We start from the raw sequence: 21,922 nt of genomic DNA, 5'->3' as shown, positions 1-21,922 counted from the left end.
AGTCGGATATAAGGGAAGTTAAGTTGGAAGCCCCCTTGGGAATGAGTGATCATAGTGTATTGAGCTTTGAGTACCTGGTTGAGCTGGGAATTATCACCCCCAAAAAAGAACTGGGAACCAAAGGGCTGGCGTACCGAAAGGGAAACTATGAGGAAATGAATAAATTCCTATGGGATATACATTGGGATACAGAACTCGGAACCAAGTCCGTACAAGACATGATGGACTATGTCATCCAAAAATGTCAGGAGGCTGTAAGCAGGTTTGTCCCAGCCCGACAGGAAAAAACAGAGAAGCAAAGGAAGAATCCGTGGTTTAATAGGGAATGTATGAAAGCAAAGGAGCTGAACAAAAGGGCATGGAGGAACTTCCGTAATAACATAACACCAGAAAGTAGAGAGAGATACCAGAGAACCAGGAACGAGTATGTTAGTGTGAGAAGAGCAGCTGAGAAAAGGTATGAAAATGATATAGCTAATAAAGCCAAGACCGAACCAAAGCTACTACACAGTCACATCAGGAGGAAGACAACAGTGAAGGAACAGGTGATGAAACTTAGGGTGAGCGAGGACAGGTACACAGAGAATGACAAAGAAGTGTGTGAAGAACTCAACATGTCGCGGGAGATGTCGCGGCGCTAGAAGAGGTGGCAGCAAACCAGGTGACCTTGGATAGGTTCGAAATTACAAGAGATGAGGTCAAGAAGCACCTATTGGAGCTGGATGTGAGAAAAGCTGTTGGGCCGGATGGAATCTCGCCATGGGTATTGAAAGAGTGTGCAGGAGCACTTTGCCTACCACTCTCCATAGTGTATAGTAGATCACTGGAAACGGGGGACCTACCAGAAATATGGAAGACTGCTAATGTAGTACCAATATACAAAAAGGGTGACAGACAAGAGGCACTAAACTACAGGCCAGTGTCCTTAACTTGTATACCATGCAAGATGATGGAGAAGATTGTGAGAAAAAACCTAGTAACACATCTGGAGAGAAGAGACTTCGTGACAACCCATCAACATGGGTTCAGGGAGGGTAAATCTTGCCTTACAGGATTGATAGAATTCTACGATCAGGTGACAAAGATTAAACAAGAAAGAGAAGGGTGGGCGGATTGCATTTTTTTGGACTGTCGGAAAGCCTTTGACACAGTACCCCATAAAAGGTTGATGCATAAGCTAGAGAAACAGGCAGGAGTAACTGGTAGGGCGCTCCAGTGGATAAGGGAGTACCTAAACAATAGGAAGCAGAGAGTTACAGTGAGGGGTGAGACCTCAGACTGGCGTGAAGTCACCAGTGGAGTCCCACAGGGCTCTGTACTTGGACCTATCCTGTTTCTGATATACGTAAATGATCTCCCAGAGGGTATAGACTCATTCCTCTCAGTGTTTGCTGACGACGCCAAAATTATGAGAAGGATTAAGACAGAGGAGGACAACTTGAGGCTTCAAGAAGACCTGGACAAGCTGCAGGAATGGTCGAACAAATGGCTGTTAGAGTTTAATCCAAGCAAATGTAATGTAATGAAGATAGGGGTAGGAAGCAGGAGACCAGATACAAGGTATCACTTGGGAGATGAAATACTTCAAGAGTCCGAGAGAGAGAAAGACCTGGGGGTTGATATCACGCCAGACCTGTCCCCTGATGCTCATATCAAGAGGATAACAGCAGCAGCATATGCCAGGTTGGCTAACATAAGAACGGCCTTTAGAAACTTGTGTAAGGAATCTTTCAGAACATTATATACCACATATGTCAGACCAATCCTGGAGTATGCGGCACCAGCATGGAGTCCATATCTAGTCAAGCATAAGACTAAAATGGAAAAGGTTCAAAGGTTTGCCACCAGACTAGTACCCGAGCTGAGAGGTATGAGCTACGAGGAGAGACTATGGGAATTAAACCTCACTTCGTTGGAAAACAGAAGAGTTAGGGGGGACATGATCACCACATTCAAGATCATCAAGGGAATTGACAGGATTGATAAAGACAGGCTGTTTAACACAAGGGGCACACGCACTAGGGGACACAGGTGGAAACTGAGTGCCCAAATGAGCCACAGAGATATTAGAAAGAACTTTTTTAGTGTCAGAGTGGTTGACAAATGGAATGCATTAGGAAGTGATGTGGTGGAGGCTGACTCCATACACAGTTTCAAGTGTAGATATGATAGAGCCCAATAGGCTCAGGAACCAGTACACCTGTTGATTGACAGTTGAGAGGCGGGACCAAAGAGCCAGAGCTCAACCCCCGCAAGCACAACTAGGTGAGTACACACACACACACACACACACACACACACTAAGAGGCATGAGTTACGAGGAAAGGCTGCGGGAAATGCACCTTACGACACTGGAAGACAGAAGAGTAAGGGGAGACATGATCACAACCTACAAAATCCTCAGAGGAATCGACCGGGTAAACAAGGATAAACTATTCAACACTGGTGGGACGCGAACAAGGGGACACAGGTGGAAACTGAGTACCCACATGAGCCACAGAGACGTTAGAAGGAACTTTTTCAGTGTCAGAGTAGTTAACGGATGGAATGCATTAGGCAGTGATGTGGTGGAGGCTGACTCCATACACAGTTTTAAATGTAGATATGATAGAGCCCAGTAGGCTCAGGAATCTGTACACCAGTTGATTGACAGTTGAGAGGCGGGACCAAAGAGCCAAAGCTCAACCCCCGCAAGCACAAATAGGTGAGTACAAATAGGTGAGTACACACACACACACGCACGCACGCGCGCGCGCGCACACACACACACACACACACACACACACACACACACACACACACACACACACACACAAGAAACAAGAAACAACAACAAACTGGCAACAAGAAACTTTCTAAGCCAGCACACCAAAGAACCAACAAGAATGAGAGGAGAAGATGAACCAGCAATGCTTGATTTCATATTTACCCTAAATGAATGGGATATAAGGGAAGTTAAGATGGAAGCGCCCTTGGGAATGAGTGACCACAGTGTATTGAATTTTGAGTACCTGGTAGAGCTAGGACTTATCTCCCCCCAAAAAGAACTAGGAATCAAAAGGCTGGCATACCGAAAGGGTAATTATGAACAGATGAGAAGTTTCCTAAGTGAAATACCTTGGGACACAGACCTCAGAGACAAGTCTGTACAGGGTATGATGGACTATGTTACCCAAAAGTGTCAGGAGGCAGTAAACAGGTTCATCCCGGTCCAAAGGGAAAAATCCGAGAAGCAACAGAAGAATCCATGGTATAATAGGGCATGTATGGAAGCGAAGAAACTGAACAAAAAGGCGTGGAGGAACTTCCGGAATAACAGAACACCAGAAAGCAGAGAGAGATACCAGAGAACCAGGAATGAGTACGTCAGGGTGAGAAGAGAAGCAGAGAAAAATTTTGAAAATGATATAGCAAACAAAGCCAAGACCGAACCAAAGCAATTCCACAGTCACATCAGAAGGAAAACAACAGTGAAAGAACAGGTATTGAAACTTAGAACAGGCGTGGACAGGTATACAGAGAATGACAGAGAGGTGTGTGAGGAACTCAACAAGAGGTTCCAGGAGGTCTTCACAATAGAACAGGGTGAGGTCACTGTGTTAGGAGAAAGGGAGGTAAACCAGGCGGCCTTGGAGGAGTTCGAAATTACGAGAGAGGAGGTCAAGAGATACCTGCTGGATCTGGATGTTAGAAAGGCTGTTGGTCCAGATGGGATCTCACCATGGGTACTGAAAGAGTGTGCAGAGGCACTTTGCCTGCCACTCTCCATAGTGTATAGTAAGTCACTAGAGACGGGAGACCTACCAGAAATATGGAAGACGGCGAATGTGGTCCCAATATACAAAAAGGGCGACAGACAAGAGGCACTGAACTACAGGCCAGTGTCCTTGACTTGTATACTGTTACCTATCGTACGTTACGGCTCGTGATCCTACAGCAGCCAAACTTTAATAAGTCTAGGGATACGACACAACTGCTGTTCTCAATAGCGAATCACCAGTATAACCCCTTAATGGGTAATGAGCATAAAATAGAATCTTCATAGGACTGAAGAATAAAGACTAAGCATATATATATCATTTATATTAAATAAATCTCAAAGGCAAACAGATGATTATATGGTCACAATATATCACATTAAAAATATCACTGTAACTTCCAGACATTAAATCAATACTAAGAATAATTATATGGCTAGAACAAAAGAATGACTTAACTCCAAGATGATATCTCCCTGGTTTCTGCTCAGCTACTGAACTACAATATGCGAGTCAAAAAACACATTGCCTTGCCCCGCGAATAAATTGCCAAAGTACAATATTTATTATTTCAACAATGGAGCACTACATTGTGACAAGAGTAATCTTAAACTAACTTAATGAATAATTAGTACATATTGATATAGACAAACAAAGCAATTGTTTCTTTACATAGTAATTAAAATATGCATACAGAAAGAAATAATGGCATGCACACCCAGCAACGGACGATCCCACGACAATTTGCCAGATACAGTTCACTCAATTATTATTTCACTCTGTTACCCACTTATGATCACATATAAATCATTAGTTCCCGTGGGAAAACTGATCACACAAAGAAATAAACAATCATTCCCACGATACGCTGGGCCTAACGCCAACACTGTAACATGAATGTGCATTTGCATAGAACATATAAGTATAACAATATACATGCTTGTAATTTACATACAATTATAAATGTACATATTAATATATTCACTTACGTATCTTATAAGGGTACGTAACACTTCCACCTCCAAGAAAAAAAAAATGCAATGGATTGAAGATCAATGGCATTTTTTCAGAAGTAAAAATGTTAGGTAAAAAGAAACATTTCATTTATGGTACATCAAAACTTCTTGACAAAGCATCAGCAATAACATTTTGTCTGCCTGGAATATGTTTGATTTCTACATTAAATTCCTGCAAAAACAATGACCATCGCAGAATTCGTTGGTTCTTGACTTTCATCATATTTATAAAGATAAGGGGGTTGTGGTCTGTAAATACTAACACTTTATTTCCTGATAAGTAAATCTCAAACTTCTTGATTGACAATATAAGACCCAACGCCTCCTTTTCTACCACGGAATAATTTCTCTGAGCTGCATTAAATTTTCTGGAATAGTAATACACAGGATGCTCAATCTGGTCTAAACCAACTTGAATAAGCACAGCACCTATCCCAACATCTGACGCATCAATGTGTAATATAAATGGTTTATCAAATTGGGGACTAGCAAGAATAGGTGAGGTGGACAATATGCCCTTTAGGTTCTGAAAAGCATTCTGACAATCTTGTGTCCACTGAAACTTTACTTGCTTGCGTAACAAGTTTGTCAAAGGAGCAGCTACTGTTGAAAAATTTCTACAATAACGCCTATAGTATGCACACATACCGATAAACCGTTGGACTCCTTTCTTATTGGTCAACACTGGGTAGTCCACAATGGCTTGAATCTTATCTTGTAAGGGGATAATCTTACCTTGTCCCACCTCGTGGCCAAGATAAGTTATCGTACCTTTTGCCCAACTACACTTATTCATATTTATGGTTAACTTTGCGTTTTCTAACACTGTAAACAAGTTCTTAAGGCCTAAGAGATGATCGGCCCAATTCTTACTGTACAAAACAATGTCATCAAGATAGGCCCTACAATCTGGCACATCCTTGAGTAAGAAATTCATAAGTCTTTGAAAAGTAGCAGGTGCATTTCTCAAACCGAATGGCATGACATTAAATTCATACGCACCATCAGGTGTAACAAAAGCAGTAACCTCTCTAGCATACTCTGTTAATGGAATTTGATAATACCCTTTTGACAAATCAAGCTTACTTACATATTCGGCATGACCTATGGACTCTATACATTCTTCCAACAAGGGTAAAGGAAAAACGTCCACTGTAGTGTTCTTGTTCAGTTTCCTGTAATCCACGCACAATCTCCAGGTTCCATCTGGTTTTGGCACTAACAAACACGGAGAGCTCCAAGTACTTTGACTTGGCCGAATGAAATCATGCTGGAGCAGATATTCCACTTCTGCTTGCATAATTTTCCTCTTTTCGGGATTCACTCGGTACGGATGTTGTCGAATGGGGGTGCTGTCCAGGAGCTGAATGTCGTGTGTGATGAGGTGGGTCTGGGTAGGAACCTCCCCAAACAGAGATGTATGGTTGTCCAGCAGAACCTGGAACTCATCACGTTGTTCCTCCTGTAAATGACATAGCATCTCCCTGCCATTGGAACTGGAACTGAGAAGTGGGATATTAACAACATGTCCCTCACTACAATTATCCTCAGGTGGTAACTCTTCCCGACTAAAACAAGCTACTACACCAGGTCCAACATAAGCTTTTAATCTGTTAATGTGCACAGTCATTTGGGGTTCTGAAAGATTAGGGTTAATTAGTTTATAAGTTAGGTCTCCCACCTTGTCTACCACTTGGTAGGGTCCTGCGAACTTATGGGACATGGAAGTCCCCATACGAGGTTTCAACACCAACACCAAATCTCCGACATCAAACGACCTTAGCTTAGCTTTGAACTTCTTGTCATATCGTACTTTCATGGCTTGTTGAGTCCTTCCCAGATGTTCTTTCGCCAACTCACGAGCCCGACACAACTTAGCCTTGACCTCGCTCAAGTACAATCCGCTCTGGTGAACAGAGACATCTCCCAACAACTTTTCTTGTAGCATTTTAAGAGGACCTCTTACTTGGTGACCAAACACTAGTTCAAAGGGTGAACAGCCCAATGACTCTTGTAGCCCTTCTCTAGCAGCAAACAACACAAAGGGGAGATTCTCATCCCAATTACGTGGATGAGTTTCTCCGGTTGTCTTCAGCATTTGTTTCAAAGTCTGGTGGAAACGTTCAAGTCCACCTTGGCTTTGGGGATGATATGGACTGGACAATTTGTGCCGAATCCCTCGGGATTCGCAAAAAGTTCTGAAAACTTTAGAAACAAAATTTCCCCCATTATCACTCTGAATAACTCTAGGCATTCCAAACAACGAAAAGAATCTTTCAAGACACTTGATGAGATTATGAGCCTTGGTATTCCGTAGAGCATAAGCTTCAGGAAATCTAGTAGTCATACACATGAGAGTGAACGAAAACATGTTACCCGATTTAGTCTTAGGTAAAGGACCCACACAATCAATTACAACATGAGTAAATGGTTCATCAGGAACTACAATAGGTTGCAATGGTGCTCTAGGTACAGATGGATTTGGTTTACCAACAATTTGACAGGGTATACAGTTATGACAATATCTGACCACGTCTTTCTTTAACTTTGGCCAGAAAAAATATTTACTTATCTTATGGTACATATTCGTGATACCTTGATGACCTCCCATGGGGTCATCATGTGCAGCCTGCAGGACCTGCCTACGATAATCATTGGGGACAACGAGTTGGGTTCTAATCTCACAATCCTCTGAAGAGGGAGTTCCCTTGGGTCTCCACCTTCTCATCAGAAGTCGATCCTTGAAGAAGAAACCCGTCCCTTCCTCCAATGCATCAATATTATCAGGAGCCTCAGAAATACACTTACTTAAACTAGGATCAGTAGTCTGTACAACACTTAAGGGCAATGACTCAGACTCAGCAGCGAGCGGGCAAGAACCTAGTAGCTTGATCTCTTTTCCCGATTGATCAGAATAAAATGGAGTCATAGCTACTTCGGCCTCACTCTCGACAACTGGCGCACTGGAGACAAGCGGGCAAGGTACAGATAGTTCAGCCTCCTCACCTTCACTTTCCTTGTGATTTAGGTTCGGCGGGGCTTCTACTACGGCCTCACTCTCATCATCCAGTCGAGTCATAAAAGAATCCTCAAGATCCACCTCCCACTCCTTTACTGAAGGGGTCCTGGTCTTGGGATCAGCAACCTTAGTGAAGACAGGATTACTCTCACCTGTTTTTCCCATTGATCTAGTAACAACACAAGCAGGGTAAATAATATCATCATCTGCTTCCGGTTGAGCTAATACATTATGGGGTTTAGTTAACATGATGGGACACTTTGGCCCTACAACCATTTGGTTGCCAAAATCATTACCTAGAATAATGTCTACCCCAGGAATGGGCAGTTGTTTACTTACACCAACATTACACCATCCTGAAGTATATTTAGAATCAAGGTTAACTTGCAATAAGGACACTGGTTGCACACTTCCGGCAATACCCTGGAGAAGTACAACTTCACCCAGATCTCGGGTGTCAACATCATCAAGTACCTTCTGGGTAATAAGAGACTGTGAAGCTCCAGTATCACGGAGTAATTGAACAGTCTTATGTCTACCATTAGTACATAATAAGGTACCTGTGGACATATAGGGTTTGAATTCAGCCATCCAATTGGGACTGACTGTAATACATGAAGAATTAATAGGTTGCACTCCTTTACTCATAATAAGACCAGTTGGTCGGAGTTCAGGATGCAAACTAAAACATGAAGAAATCACATGCCCCCTTCTCTTACAATGGGTACAATGTTTGACAGTGGACACACTGGTATAACCAACTGCCGGTTTAGAATTAGCATTACTAGGCTTAGATGATCCTGGCAATGGAGTAACCATCTTAGGGTTAGTAAGAGAAGAGTTCACGGGAGTAACTGTCGCACCAGGAGGAGACTTATACTGATAAGGAGTACGGTGAGCATTGAAATTTACTCTACGACTAGACTTAGGTGAAGTGGCCATAAACGGGGCCTTAGTCAGCAACTCATGCTCATCCGCGAGCTTTGACAGCTCATCAATATCGGTTACATTCTTTTGTTCTGCCATAAAAGTAGACAACTGGTCTGGAAGACAGGACAATACTTCTTCCATTATGAGAAGATTCTTTAGAGCATCAAAATCCGTGACTGCAAGTGACTTTAACCATCTGTTGCAAAAATTCGTCTTCTGACGAGTAAAATCGGCTATTGTCTGATCCTTGATTCTCCTTAGGTTCCTGAACTTTTGCCTGTGTGCCTCTGGATTTAGCTGGTATGCATTGAGGATGCTTTTCTTTACAAAGTCATAATCAAAACTATGAGCGTCAGGGAGGGATGTGAAAACCTCCTGACTACGCCCCTTGAATTGAGACTGCATAATGGCTACCCACTGATCCCTTGGCCAGTTCATACTGATGGCAATTTTATTAAAATGTGCAAAGAAAACCTCAGGATCTTCCTCATTGAACTTGGGCAACTCTATATACTTATTCATCCTGATGGGATTATTATCACAATTTGTTGAAACATTACTAGTATTTCCATGCCCAGCTGCCATACGCTGTGATTCAAGCCTGAAGTTAGTGTCAGCCATTTGTTGTTGAATCTCTAATTGTTGCTTCTTTGTGGCTTCAAGTTGCAACTCAATTAAACCTCTCTGGTTTTGTGCCGCAATTTCTAAACGCCTAGTCTCTAGCTCCCTTTGCTGAGCTTCAGCCTCTAATATTTGCTGTTGCTGTTGAGCTTCAATCTCTCTTTGACGAGCTTCAGCCTCTAATATTTTCTGTTCCCTTTGAGCTTCAAGCTTAGCATTGGCTATTTGCGCTTCTAACTCAAGACGCTTTAACGTCATCTGATCACTCGACTCCTCTCTTAACTCTTCTAGAATTTCTTCCTCTAAATCCCCATTCTCAACAAAATGCGTCACAATGACTTTCAATATTTGGGCTTTAACCATTCTATTGCTGGCGGTCAAATCCAAATGATTTGCCATTTGTATTAACTCAGTCTTTTTAAGGTTCTGAATCCCTTCAAAGTCTGGGTGAGCCACCAACGCTGCAACTTTCTCCTCCATCGTTACTAACACTTGGCACTTGATTCACAAATATAATTAAAATAATGGCACTGCACTACACTTCACTGTAAAATTGTCACCACACTGAAAATTCGCTTGGCCTCACTGCACAAACAAAATATATAGGATGACTTACCTCAAAATCGTGAAACGTTGTTACTTGACACACAGGAAGGCTTGCTTGGCACATGGAATAGTTCTTAAGAAACACACAGAGACACTTGACACTGGTACCTAGGAAGGCAAGGTTAGATTAGCATAAAGTTAAAGTGGGAACAATATTTCCCGGCACAGGCCCCCATAACTCTTTGTTACCTATCGTACGTTACGGCTCGTGATCCTACAGCAGCCAAACTTTAATAAGTCTAGGGATACGACACAACTGCTGTTCTCAATAGCGAATCACCAGTATAACCCCTTAATGGGTAATGAGCATAAAATAGAATCTTCATAGGACTGAAGAATAAAGACTAAGCATATATATATCATTTATATTAAATAAATCTCAAAGGCAAACAGATGATTATATGGTCACAATATATCACATTAAAAATATCACTGTAACTTCCAGACATTAAATCAATACTAAGAATAATTATATGGCTAGAACAAAAGAATGACTTAACTCCAAGATGATATCTCCCTGGTTTCTGCTCAGCTACTGAACTACAATATGCGAGTCAAAAAACACATTGTCTTGCCCCGCGAATAAATTGCCAAAGTACAATATTTATTATTTCAACAATGGAGCACTACATTGTGACAAGAGTAATCTTAAACTAACTTAATGAATAATTAGTACATATTGATATAGACAAACAAAGCAATTGTTTCTTTACATAGTAATTAAAATATGCATACAGAAAGAAATAATGGCATGCACACCCAGCAACGGACGATCCCACGACAATTTGCCAGATACAGTTCACTCAATTATTATTTCACTCTGTTACCCACTTATGATCACATATAAATCATTAGTTCCCGTGGGAAAACTGATCACACAAAGAAATAAACAATCATTCCCACGATACGCTGGGCCTAACGCCAACACTGTAACATGAATGTGCATTTGCATAGAACATATAAGTATAACAATATACATGCTTGTAATTTACATACAATTATAAATGTACATATTAATATATTCACTTACGTATCTTATAAGGGTACGTAACATATACCATGCAAGGTGATGGAGAAGATCATGAGAAAAAACCTGGTAACACATCTAGAGAGAAGGGACTTCGTGACAAATCGCCAACATGGATTCAGGGAGGATAAATCTTGCCTTACAGGCTTGATAGAATTCTACGATCAGGTGACACAGATTAAGCAAGAAAGAGAGGGCTGGGCGGACTGCATTTTCTTGGATTGTCGGAAAGCCTTTGACACAGTACCGCATAAGAGGCTGGTACATAAGCTGGAGAGACAGGCAGGTGTAGCTGGTAAGGTGCTCCAGTGGATAAGGGAGTATCTAAGCAATAGGAAGCAGAGAGTTACGGTGAGGGGTGAGACCTCCGATTGGCGTGAAGTCACCAGTGGAGTCCCACAGGGCTCTGTACTCGGTCCTATCTTGTTTCTGATATATGTAAATGATCTCCCGGAGGGTATCGATTCATTTCTCTCAATGTTTGCGGACGATGCTAAAATTATGAGAAGGATTAAAACAGAAGAGGACTGTTTGAGGCTTCAAGAAGACCTAGACAAGCTGAAGGAATGGTCGAACAAATGGTTGTTAGAGTTTAACCCAACCAAATGTAATGTAATGAAGATAGGTGTAGGGAGCAGGAGGCCAGATACAACGTATCATCTGGGAGAGGAAATTCTTCAGGAGTCAGAGAAGGAAAAAGACTTGGGGGTTGATATCAGGCCAGACCTGTCTCCTGCAGCACATATCAAGCGGATAACATCAGCGGCATATGCCAGGCTGGCCAACATACGAACGGCATTCAGAAACTTGTGTAAAGAATCATTCAGAACTTTGTATACCACATATGTCAGGCCAATCCTGGAGTATGCAGCCCCAGCATGGAGTCCATATCTAGTCAAGGATAAGACTAAACTGGAAAAGGTTCAAAGGTTTGCCACCAGACTAGTACCCGAGCTGAGAGGTATGAGCTACGAGGAGAGACTACGGGAATTAAACCTCACTTCGCTGGAAGACAGAAGAGTTAGGGGGGACATGATCACCACATTCAAGATTCTGAAGGGGATTGATAGGGTAGATAAAGACAGTCTATTTAACACAAGGGGCACACGTACTAGGGGACACAGGTGGAAACTGAGTGCCCAAATGAGCCACAGAGATATTAGAAAGAACTTTTTTAGTGTCAGAGTGGTTGACAAATGGAATGCATTAGGAAGTGATGTGGTGGAGGCTGACTCCATACACAGTTTCAAGTGTAGATATGACAGAGCCCGATAGGCTCAGGAATCTGTACACCTGTTGATTGACGGTTGAGAGGCGGGACCAAAGAGCCAGAGCTCAACCCCCGCAAACACAACTAGGTGAGTACAACTAGGTGAGTACACACACACACACACACAATTAACTCTACGGCACATACTCATACATATTCATCTCCTCTTCCTTCCGCATACCAACCACAAAGCTTCCTGCCCCCACCCCCAACATGACCCTCTCTCAAGTGACGCCTGGCCTCGCCACACGCCAAAACATCCAGGGGAACCCCCTTCACGTACCTTGAGGACTATGCACCTGTGCTCACCTGAGCACGGGGGGCTTAATGTGCTCACCTGCTCAGGTACTGCACACGGTTTTAGGCGTACTTTACACTACTCATGTGTTGCCGAGATCTACTCAAAGCCTTCATGCCAAAAAAAGTGTGCTAATGGACAAAAATTCTCTCACTCATGGTAAGTAATTTTAACTCGGCTCTCGTTAACTATTCTCGTGGATTTTGGAGCCCCAATGATGAGATGCATAGCTTCATTTTGCAAGGTTTCAAGGGATTTTAGTTAAAAAAGTAGATTAGATGACGTTACAAACTCCTCGGTAACTGGTTCTTTTAAAACTATACGATCCCATTTAAATTCAGAAGATCCGTACCATTGGTGAAAATGTAGTGTAATGTCTAAGGTAAGAAATGAAATTACACTTAATATTAACCGTTTTTATTATCTACAACTCCCATTATATACATGCTTCTAAAGAGGTCGTCCAGCGCATCACTAGCCCTCACGCTAGCTGCGGTTATGGTGACGTCTTCAAGCTCTCTACAAGCGCTCTACTAGCCCACTCGCTAGCACACTCCAACAGTGAAGTCTGCAGCGTTCTACTAACCCTCTGGCTAGCACGTCCCAAGGTCAACCAAAGTACTTTTTCACTCTGCTTCACTGTCGGCTGTCGCCAGTCAACAGTACTTCATCACCTCCCAGAACAGCAGACTAGAAGATGGGAAACTAATATTAATGGAAGGGTTAACTATTTAACGCTGAACCTGGATCATATCATCTGTGATGGCGCCGAGGTCCGTCACAGATGACGACCATCACTCTAAAGTTGCCTAGCAATGCTCAAACACACAGTAAGACTTCATTGAAGATTATGTCATTTCTGCTCTCATCCAGACCATCACCAACTGAAACATAATAATTGAGAGATATAACTATACATCAAACACACTTGCCCAACTCTCAACAGCCAGCGTACACTTAATTAGGTTCAACCATCCTCAAGACGAGGACACGCATACCAACACCCACCCCACCTACTTCCTCAGCATACATCTGCTGGGTAACACCTTACCTCAATCTTCATGGAGTCCATATTCACCTCGGCTTATGTGTGTACGAGCTTATAATGAAGCGCAAATAGTCGACCAGGGGCCCAGAGACACTTCAAGATGCTACACGACCGAAGATCACAAACATCTACCACCTACGGGCTTCTCATCCCCGTGACACCTCTTCTGGTGGATTAATCTACCTCAATCAATCAATTTTGTGTGTCCATTTGCCCTCTTCCCTTTAAGATGTCGAGAGCTTCAACGAATCGTGTCCCTCATCTCGCCAGACCCAGCAACACCCTAAAATTTTATTTACTCCTGCTGTAGCTGTAGCTTATATCTGTGTTGCTGGTCAGCATCTTTCTAGACATTTTTTTTTTTTTTTTTTTTTTTTTTTGCAATGGGGGGGGGGGGGGGAAGTGAAATGATTTACATTAGATTTTAGGTGTTTGCGACTTGCCTCAACATTGCGAACTTGATTAACTAATCTGTCAATAAAATGTGGACTATAGATTTGAAAAGTCATAAAAACCGAAATACAGAAAACTTATTGTTTAACTCTTTGGTGCTGTAAGAATAATAATTCATTTGAATGTGAATTTCACATTAACTTGTATATTTTTTTATTCATTACTTGTGTTTTACCCCAATTTATTTCAGTTAAGTGTAATATTTATAATAATATTTTATTAATGAATATCCCAATAATACTCATGGTTTTATCTAATAGGCTTCACTAGGGAGAATGTAAAACTGTTGAACATACAGTGTCACCTTCAGCCTCCATGAACAATGACGATTGAGGATGTCTGAATGTTGTACCAAGAAGACATCAACATTGTTTTCTCTTCCCCTGCAAGAGAAAATATGGATTAGAACCCCCTTGTCTCTCTCTGTATAAGATGACGAGGTTATCACACTTTCCTCTACCCAAGAACAATATGTGGATAATGCACTTTACTCTTCCTTCACGGTTACGTGATATGCAGTCAAGTTCTTCTTTTGTGGAATCGTGGGTATATGCACTTTTCCTCTGTGGGATTATGTGCTTAAGCTGATTTGTTTTTCAATAGTGGACTGTATATTTAATTAGTAGGCTAATGGACTGAATATTTATTGTTAATTGATAAATTGTATTCCATAAGATTCGTTGCACATAAACCCACAGTTGAGTGATTGTATTTCTAGTATAATCAGGATAGAGTAGAATGGATTATTTATTACATGTAAATTATTGATAAATACTTCTTTACTAATTTGAATTATTTAAATTAAACCTGCTCTACCCCTGGGTTAATTGATACGATCACAGTTCAGCTGTTTGCCAGAAATTGTCCACTGTTGTAAGTGACGTCATCAACTACCAAGGGTAACCTCGTGAGCCATGGCTACGACGCCTCATGGGTCATGGCTACCATGCCTCGTGGGGTCATAGCTACCATGCCTCGTGGGGTCATAGCTACCATGCCTCGTGAGCCATGGCTACGACGCCTCGTGGGTCACAGCTACCATGCCTCGTGAGCCATGGCTACCACGCCTCGTGGGTCATAGCTACCATGCCTCGTGGACCATGGCTTCCACGCCTCGTGGGTCATGGCTACCATGCCTCGTGGGGTCATAGCTACCATGCCTCGTGAGCCATGGCTACGACACCTCGTGGGTCATGGCTACCATGCCTCGTGGGGTCATAGCTACCATGCCTCGTGGACCATGGCTTCCACGCCTCGTGGGTCATGGCTTCCATGCCTCGTGGATTATGGCTACCACGCCTCGTGGGTCATGGCTATCACGCCTCATGGGTCATGGCTACCATGCCTCGTGGGTCATGGCTACCATGCCTCGTGGGTCATGGCTACCATGTCTCGTGGACGATGGCTACCATGCCTCGTGGGTCATGGCTACCATGCCTCGTGGGTCATGGCTACCATGCCTCGTGGGTCATGGCTACCATGTCTCGTGGACAATGGCTACCACGCCTCATGGGTCATGGCTACCATGCCTCGTGGGTCATGGCTACCATGCCTCGTGGGTCATGGCTACCATGTCTCGTGGACGATGGCTACCATGCCTCGTGGGTCTTGGCTACCATGCCTCGTGGGTCATGGCTACCATGTCTCGTGGACGATGGCTACCATGCCTCGTGGGTTTTGGCTACCATGCCTCGTGGGTCATGGCTACCATGCCTCGTGGACCATGGCTACCATGCCTCGTGGACCATGGCTACCATGCCTCGTGGGTCATGGCTACCACGCCTCGTGGGTCATGGCTACCATGCCTCGTGGGTCATGGCTACCACGCCTCGTGGGTCATGGCTACCATGCCTCGTGGACCATGGCTTCCACGCCTCGTGGGTCATAGCTACCATGCCTCGTGGGTCATGGCTTCCACGCCTCGTGGGTCATGGCTACCATGCCTCGTGGACCATGGCTTCCACGCCTCGTGGGTCATGGCTACCATGCCTCGTGGACCATGGCTACCATGCCTCGTGGGCCATGGCTACCATGCCTCGTGTGTAATGGCTACCAGGCCTCGTGGGTCATGGCTACCACGCCTCGTGGGTCATGGCTACCATGCCTTGTGGACCATGGCTACCATGCCTCGTAGACCATGGCTACCATGCCTCGTGGGTCGTGGCTACCATGCCTCGTGGGTCATGGCTACCATGCCTCGTGGGTCATGGCTACCATGCCTCGTGGACCATGGCTACCATGCCTCGTGGACCATGGCTACCATGCCTCGTTGGTCATGGCTACCATGCCTCGTGGACCATGGCTACCATGTCTCGTGGACGATGGCTACCATGCCTCGTGGGTCATGGCTACCATGCCTCGTGGGTCATGGCTACCATGCCTCGTGGGTCATGGCTACTATGCCCCCGGTATATTTCGAGATTTTAATGGAGCGTGGCCAACACATCTCTCCCTCCCCTCACCCACTACTCACTCTGTATATTAATGAGAAACTGGCATGCACAGAGCTCCTGAACTCGACCAATGAGACTGTAGAGAAACGTGGAATCAAGATAGAAAATATAAATCTAATTATCATTCTAATATACAAACCGTCAGATGCAACAGTTGAGGAATTCACTGAACAGATACACAAAATAGAGACTATTCTTGATAACCTAGCAAACCCAGTACCGGATATTATCTTTTTTGAAGACTTCAATCTACCCAGTTTAAAATGGAGAATAGTAAACAATAACACTATAGCAGGAAGTCAACCTGGAAATAACCAACCACAGGTCAGAGAACTCCTGAGATTCTGGGACAAATTCTTTCTCAATCAGCAGATTACAGAACCAACTAGGAACGAAAACACGCTGGACATGATATTCCAACCCGTTCTCACACAAGACAGCACATATATGACTTAATGCTTAAAGTCAATATGTTGAATGTGAATTAGTACATATGTGATATATTCCCAGTTACCTTTTTTTCCAAGGCCCAAACTCTTCCTCACGTACCAATTAACGTCTCACAGTACCCGTCCATCACCGTAGATAGCAGAATAGCCGTGATTGGTTCAATTATAATGAAAATTTTAGTTTTCAGGTCCCACATGGGTTGTGAAATTCATCTACTATTGTCCATGCTCTTAGAATATTACAGATCAGCTACATCCTATTGAAGGCTCGTAGTTTTGTTTTGAGAAATATTAGTTGTTCTTAGTAAATTATAATAAGCACTATAAATTATTACATAGAATAAAAGTGCTTCGCCAATCAATATTATATACCATAGTTTGCGCTTTACAAATCTTTAAAGAATGTTTTGTAGGAACGCTAACAGAAAACGACGTTACGTTGGAATGTCTATGGGGTAAACTACTGCAAACAGAATGGTAAGGTGTCTACTATACCAACTATAGGAAGGGTATATTGTCCACTACCACCTGTTAGGTGGGTAAGGGGTCCAACACCACCCCACAGGATGGGTATGGGGGGGGGTCACATCCACCCGCAGGATGGGTATGGGGATCACATCCACCCACAGGAAGGGTATGGGGTCCAATACCATCCACTGGATGTGGATGGCGTCCACTATCACCCACAGGATGGGTATGGGGCTCCAACCACCCATAGAATGGGTATGGGGTCCAATAACACCCACTGGATGTGTATGGCGTCCACTGCCGCCCACAAGGTCGGTAGGGGGTCCACTGCCACCCACAGGATTGGTAGGGGGTCCGCTGCCACCCACAGGGTCGGTAGGGGGTCCACTGCCACCCACAGGGTCGGTAGGGGGTCCACTGCCACCCACAGGGTCGGTAGGGGGTCCACTACCGCCCACAGGATTGGTAGGGGGTCCACTACCGCCCACTATCGCAGAGTGCACTCCTGGCATTGAACGCACATAGCAGTGACACCCATAAAATAGTCAGTGATATTCGAATGAATGTTTTAGCTGCTAAAGAAAACAGATTTGTTATTAAATTCCTATGGATACCATCACATGTTGGCATCTCAAGGCATGCCACTGTTGATATGCTTGCAAAGACAGTCTGTAGAAAACCAGTGGTAGAAATTTATATGGGTGTTTCATTAACAGTGACAAAGAGAATACTTAAACAAATATTTAATGAAGATCTCACCGACCTAACAAATTCACAAAGACCTGAAAGTTGCAGCATTAAATATTATGATAGATATCGTGAGGAGACATTCACATACGGGACTAATAGAACAAGAACCCGGCAATGTGATGTTATAGTGGCCAGAATTCGCTTGGGATATAGACGTATCTGGCAGCTTTCACAAAACCCAAATGTCGAGTACACAATGTGTCAACATTGTGAAAGAGAAAACATGCACTCTCTTGAACATTATATTGTAGAATGTCCCATATTGTCTGACTTTCGCCCTCCTGGGCTAAGGTATGCTGAACTCTGTAGTTACTATATGAGTACTGGAACACTTGATGATATATTGTACTTGTATCCAAGATTGACCATGTAATGTATCATTTATACAATGTATGTATGTGATGTAACTATATAACCTGAGCTTGTAAAAGTACCTTAATCACCTTCAGTGATTAAGTGCTTAATTGCTCACTAGTTTCTCTGTCAGCTATCTCACCCTGTCAGGGTAGAAGAGACGAATATGTATGTGAATGCATGTGTGTGTATATATGCATGTATATATATGTATATGTACGTATATATGTGTGTGTATGTATATGTATGTGTATAAAGTACATATGGAAGCTGATCAGAATTGCATTTCACCTTTGTAAATGCACATTAATGACACTTCGAACACTTTATGTAGGGCATACGTATATCTTTGTATCTATGTATTTACATATGTAGGTTAGCTTAGCATTTTAAAAGTACCAAATCACCTTCTGTGGTTCATTGTTCAATAAATCCCTGAACTATATGTTTAACTGATTTCTAACCCTGTCCATGGAGGAAAGAAGAAAATGTATATATGCTAGTTAGCATTGAAAATACGTGGCCACGTTTGTGGTAGAAAATTAAAAAAAAAAAAAAACTACCGCCCACAGGGTCGGTATGGGGTCCGCTGCCGTCCACAGGGTCGGTAGAGGGTCCACTGCCGCCCACAGGGTCGGTAGGGCGTCCACAGGGTCGACAGGACCATAATGGAAACAGACCCAACTATGGGATGGGTTAACCCAAGTATCGCGTTTCCAAAAGGGTCGCCCATGTTGGAAAACACGAACGCCGAAAGAATATTGTTGAAAACATCTTGATGATTTATTAAACCAAAATTATTTATTAGTCAGAAAAAAGACAAAAACGCGATCTATCTGTAAAACCTCTAACAGACAAATATTTTAAGTAAAACCGAAGATATTTGTAGTTTTATAAAAGGGGCAATTTTCATTGCTCGTCGAGCTCGAAAACCGCAGCATTCATCTCAGAACCATGCCTATTTCATGCAGATTCCTTAATAAACGTAAGAGTTTTATATGTCACAGGAAAGATAGAAATATAAGCTTCATTTTAAATATCTTCCCATAGCATATTTAAATTTAAAGCGAAGATACATGTACTTTTATATTAGCCAAGCTCCGATCCTGGACAGATCGATCGACCAAGCAACTCTCTCTCAGAACAATGTTTATTTCACATGAATTCGTTAATAAACAAATATGTTATATATGTCTCAAGAAAGGCAGACATATAAGCTTCACTTTAAACACTTTACCATAGACATATTTAAAGTTCTAACGATGATACATGTATTTTAAAAATTACGGAGCTCCCACCCCGTACAGACTGAGCGACAGAGCAACTCTCTCTCAGATCAATGTTTATTTCACGTAAATTCGTTAATAAACACAAATGGTATATATGCCTTAAGCAAGATAGAAATATGAGCTTCATTTTAAATACATTACAATAGACATATTTATAGCTGAAGTGAAGATACATATGTTTTTATAGTAGCGCTCAGTAGCTTGTCGGGCATGGAGTGCAGACGCCTATGCAGTTGCCGATATATTGTATAATTAACAAAGATATGCTAATAAAGCCTAAAATCTTATCCAGAAAGAAGATTTCCAGAAAATCCAGAAAGACCGAGATATGAACATTATTATGATTGCACCAAATGAAATATATCATGTTCGAGGACAAAGATTTATCAATTTTAAATTAAGTTTCGACTCTTGTTCGGGCGAGAGAGATGGGGCGACTCTCGCCCCATCTATTGGAGATTCTGTCCACTAAAGACCCAAAGCTACTCAAACCCTCCTAGCATTATTTAAGTAATGAAGTAATATGGTATATTTACTCACTATAATGTGGGTGCTGAATGCAGAACATGAGAAAACATATTTACTCCAAACTAATATAATTTCCTTATGAAATAAGCAAATAAGTAGCATCAAAGGAAGTCGACGGTCCAAGCGTCAATGTTGTGGAGCGACTTATCCAAGATATATCGTTGTTTGGAAAGTGTTTGTTGGCATATCCAGTTGTCGTACTTCTCTGCACAAATTATCACATATTTAAATTATAATGTTAACAAGTAGAATACGTATTTTTAATAAAATCTAACATAACTAGCCAGAAAACATTTATTAAAAAATATATGTTTGGAAGTTAAATCGACTTCATAGGACAATAGTTTTGTTAAATATACTCGTTATTCGTTGACATGCGTTCGCTACTTAAACTACCATGTACCGTACTTATGTAAAATCTCCCATGTCTCTTCGCTCATCTCACCGAACCCTACAGGCTCTGTGATATATTGTTTAATTAATTGAGATTCACAAATAAAGCTTATAATTGTATATGTTATCAAAAAGGCAGAGCTTAGTTTAGTTCATTTATTATGCACCCCATACTCATCCTATGAGCGAGAGTGGAGTGTTACAGAGGCACATAATGGGCTCAGGGACTGAGCCCCACAATTCATATAGCCAAGCAAGTTATAATCTTGATAAGCTAGTTACAAAAGTCAATGCTCATTGTCACATCAACAATGGGCTCGAGACCGACCACAAGTACAGTTTATAATTTAAGCAACTGACATATATGGAGGGCTAGTGTCACAATTGATATGTTTATCCTACACATAACCCCCTCTCCCCCATCCAATGGGCAGCGATGGATAGGTTACAATCAAGTCGTTTTTTGCGTTTAATTCAGATATTAGATCTTATTGGGTGAGGAAAGATATTCATATTTTAAAGAAAGCTTCTTGGCTGATGCTCTCCATTGATGGAAAATATACAACCTTTTGAAAATCAATGTTAGTTTAATCTAGATATTGTAATTAACGAAAGTATTTATGTCATCAGAAAGGTAAAAATATAGGCTACATTTGAAATCCTTAGTCATAAATATAACTGAAGTGAAAACGAAGATATATGCGTTTTGATAGTTACTTGATGGCTAGCTCTGAGAGTGTGAAGCCCTGCACACCAGCCAATAAATTGAATAATTAGTTTCCATATATTTGAATTAATCTTAAAAGCCTATATGTCAGAAGAAAGGAAGATGTAGCCGTTAATGTGACAACATTTAAAAAAATATATATCTTAAGTTAAATAAATAATACCACCTTATCGCCGGTGTCCGGACACATGAAAATTACCTAGGTATCAGTATCCAGCCAGGCGGGGATCACAGGCTGCACAATACTGATAAATTATGTAATGCACTACTTGTGGTCGATCTCGAACCCATTTATGGTGTGACGACTTATAGTGAATTTTGTAACTAGCTCATCAAGATTGTAACTTGCTTAGTTAAATGAATTGTGGGGTTCGGTCCATTCATTTTCTTTCTTTATTATGCACCCCATAATACCCATCCCGTGGGCGGTGGTGTAAAGGATTACAGAGGCACATAATCGGTTCA

Source organism: Procambarus clarkii, chromosome 67, assembly GCF_040958095.1.
Source record: "Procambarus clarkii isolate CNS0578487 chromosome 67, FALCON_Pclarkii_2.0, whole genome shotgun sequence".
NCBI lineage: Eukaryota > Metazoa > Arthropoda > Malacostraca > Decapoda > Cambaridae > Procambarus > Procambarus clarkii.
This window is presented reverse-complemented; position numbering follows the sequence as displayed.